The sequence below is a fragment of the Plectropomus leopardus genome, chromosome 2 (genome assembly GCF_008729295.1).
Source record: "Plectropomus leopardus isolate mb chromosome 2, YSFRI_Pleo_2.0, whole genome shotgun sequence".
NCBI classification, from domain to species: domain Eukaryota; kingdom Metazoa; phylum Chordata; class Actinopteri; order Perciformes; family Serranidae; genus Plectropomus; species Plectropomus leopardus.
Window position 1 is genome coordinate 38,596,448 of NC_056464.1, and position 4,280 is coordinate 38,600,727.

Sequence of the window (4,280 nt, forward strand, 5' to 3'; positions counted from 1 at the left end):
GGATTCAATGGCAATGACATATGTGTCCTCAGAGGAGCACAGTGCAGTACGTAATGTGCATTACATGTATGGGAGTTATTTTGAAGTTGCTTTGATGCTTGTAGACCAGGATCCAGAGGGAAACATTTCAGTGCAGATGAAAAGTCAGTCTGACATTTACAACATTTATCAATCTCCACAGAAGCAAACAAAAACTTCAGCACAGACATAGCCTAAATATTTTTAAGCTTACAACATTTACAACTGTTATTGTGTCACCAAATAAAGTTTTGATTTACCTTTTCATTTAGAAATTTACATTATAGATTTCAAATATGTGGTTGATTTATCAAAGTATTGCACAATCAGAAATTCGTTCTAACCCATAAACCAGGCACGACTACCTGCTCAGCATCCATGGCTTTAAATTGGAAAGCCCTTTTGTTATTTACCAACCCAATAAGCAGATTAAATGTTAGCATTGTACTTTTCTGCAAACCAGATACCTTACATTTGTACGTTATCACGGAACAGATACATTGAAAACCTACATTTCAAGAATGCTGTGGTTAACGTGTGCCAAGTTTTAGGCACAAAAACCACTTAATTATGGTTAGGAAAAGACTGTGTTTTAGCAAAAATAAACACTTTTTGTCACACTATGTCAGCATAAATCACAGCAATGTCTTGGTAAAAAAAACAATCACTTTTGGTGCCACTGTCTTGGTGGAAAAAGCAGCAATATCATAAAAATACAAGCATTTTTCATGGCACTATGCTTGCAGGAAATGCTGCTATGTCTCGGTAAACTGAATTTGTGACACTATCCACACGGAAACATAGTAATGTCTTGATAAAAAAAAAAAAAAAAAAATTAAAAATTGTCGTGGCAGAGGTGTCTCTGTAAAAACCAAACATTTCCGTCTGGAAAGCAAAATCTTGACAGAAAACAACTGTTTGTGAGACTATCCCACTAAGAAAGTGATGTCTTGGTTTAAAAACCTCCTTTCTTGGCATTATCCCAGATTAAAGTGCAGCAATGTCTCCATAGAAACAGTCGCTTTTCATAGCGCTGTGAACTCGTGTTAAAAAAAACAATTACTTTTTGACACTGTCCCCAGTGGGAAACTTTGTCTTGGTTAAAGAAAACCTGCTTCACTTCACACTATCCTGACTTTAAAGGCAGCAGTGTCACTGTAAATAGATGACAGCTTTTCGTGGAACAGTTCCTGGTGGAAACATGGCAATAGGTCACAAAGAATGTGTGGTAGCTAAAAAGCCTCCGGAAACAGCAATGATTTGACCAAAAGAAATATATGCAGCTTGCCTAGATGTTACGCCATCCACCAACCCCTCCGCCTTACAATGACAAAACCAGCTTTACCAAATTATCCATGATTTGCAGACACATACAGTGCCAGTTTTCGTCTCGGGCTGGGCAGAATTTATCGTTTGTTCTGTGTCTCCTTAGCTTCCTAAACTCTGGCCCCTGGTGGCAAAAAAGACCAGTTATTGCTTTTTGTAAAGAGTGGCTTTTATCACAGTTAAATCTTCTGTCTGCTCTTTTCAGGGCGCAGTCACTCCTTCAGCGTGTTTATCTGCACACACCAGTATAATTAATGCATCAGATGTCACAGACTTGGAACGCAGATACATTTGGCTGTCACGGAGACGCTTGCTGTGATTCACACGTCTGACATGACACAAGTGATGAGCACTGATACACACACTCACACACATACATGAACCTTCATTCACACTCACTACCAAAGCCATGGACACTTCAAAATACAACAACGCACTCACACAGAGACTGGTGCACAGCCTATAATCTTTATGACAGCTAACATGTTTATAATTACACAGCATGAAACTATGGCAGCCATTCAGAGGATCTGAGACTATTACTTCAGCTGTCAGTTCTGCTCACCAGCGTGTGAACGGTGATCTGTTCCACATTTATTTTAAAAATTCAAATCAATTTCCTTTATGACTCCCATCATAATAAATGCATTCAGCGACAAGACTGTTAAGAATTTAACAGGCAAATGAACACTGTCAATTTATGTCCACTTGTGTCTGACAAATGACAAGAGTCTGACAACTTATGTTAAGGCTCCCCACAGAGATAGACCTTTTTGTTGAAGAGTGAGATCCTTTTTTGTTTAACCCTTTGAAACCTGGAGCAACATCACTTTTCTTGTGCTGCTTTCAGACGCCCTTCACAACTATTTAAACCTTTAAACCCAAAGAAAATTGATGTGTGTTTTTTTTTTCAAAAACTGGGGAAAAGAGCAATGAGCAACTTGGTAAGACATGTTCCACAAACTCAATCTGAATCTCATCTCTTTGTCAATCTGCACAAAAAAAACCCCAATAATTTTAGTACTGATTAAAAAGCTCAACCTCCGTCTCTCGGGACTACAGCTGCGCGGTATACATGTGCAGCTGCTCGCAACATTAATGAGGATCTGGACTCTGCTGTTTCTTAACAAACAACCCTTTGTCTCTTTACACTGGAGAGCAACAAATACATAAAGTGATACAAATTCATAAATTACAGGAAAATGGGAGTGTGCATCCTGCTCAAGCAAAACAGTGTGGCTGTTATTGGGATTCCAGATTTACTTTAGGCAATGTCTCTCAGCACTTGAGCACAATAACATCGTTGTGCAAATGAAGCAATAATAGAGTATAATTAATTCTCCTAAAGCAAACTGATTCTGAGAGTTCATGTCTCATTGTAAAAACAAAAAGGGAAATGAATGCCGATCTGCCCTTTTTAGCAGTTCTGATCTTGTCAACCACTTTCCCAAAGTGATTCTTAACACTTTTTGTAACACCTACCTACTTGTTAATGGTTTTCGAGGGTCCCTGGAGGATTGGAGATAAATAATCATGCTCAATCATTTCTTTCTTTTTTTTTTTAACTTTTCTTGAATTTTCTCCAAGTTTGGAATGCACAATTTTACAAATACTGTACATTTCTCGAAAGGTTTGGTCAATATACACCCCCTAAACATCAAATTAGGATGCAGCATAGGTTTTAAGGGGGGATGCAGAGGACATGTCCCCCTTACTATTTCGAACATGCACGTTTGTCAACCCCAATAAAAACATGAAAGTAGCAGAAGACTTTCATTGCGATGAACTGCTAGAAGACAACTCATAGACAAAACAAGTCCTCCAGGAGCTCCTTACCCTCAGATCAGAGGACGAGATCAGCCGCCAAATAACGAGGATGTTCAATGATTGTTACTGTATGCTATATGGCAGACGCTGTTGTGTTATATGTCTCGTCTGTCACCCCTCTTTTGCTTCCACGAGGCTGGCATACTGTCTAAAATCACACACTGGAGCGGCATGATGCTGCCGCTGTTTAGAAGGACAAAGAAAGAATTTAGCAACCCAAGATATCTTTGCTTAAAGGACCTCAGAGAACTCAGCTCACTGTACTGTTTTTTAAAGCATCTTAAAACTGTTTTCTTGATCTTTACCTTAAACTTTGTGGTTTGACCACTTTGTGTCCTTCTCTCCTGTTCTCTCTTCTGTAAAGATTGCTTCCTTACATTTCAGCGTTGTAAGTTGTTGACCTTTGAAGTCAAAATCTGAAGACTTCCTTTTTCTTTCACCTCCTTGGGCCACTGAACTTGCAACAACAATCAAAGTATGAAAGTGTCCAACACAGCTGTGATGGATCCTCTGATCTGATAGCAGAGTTCAACAGCAGCACCACATTCCCATCGATCAGCCTCTGCAACGCAACGGGCCTTGATGTGGGAAACTGCTGTTGTGTGCAGAATCCCACCAGAAACTAGAGTCATCAAACACACACACACGCACGCGCGCACACACACACACACACACACACACACACACACACACACACACACACACACATAAAGACAAACTATACAATTTATGATCATAATAACAACTACAGAGTCCTTCATTCTCCTGTCCGTTCATTTGGTCGCTCATTTTCTTTACCTACCACACTTCTGTCAGTGATGTCACGGTGTTCCCACATCTGCATTCAGTTCATCTGCATTATTGATAGGAAGCATAGACAAAACTGCTAAAGTAAGTTGTGATATATCGGAATAAGTCTTACGTGTCCAACACATTTGTATTTGTGTCAAAAAGTATTTGCCTACTTTATTCAAACAGCTACTGCTTTGCAGAAATATATAAGTCATTGGCTTGTTGTTTTGCAGTCAGTCGAGTCTCCACAGGAAAACGTTGCCATTGTACGTTTCTGCAAAACCATTGATACGTTATATTTATATGTTTTATACGTG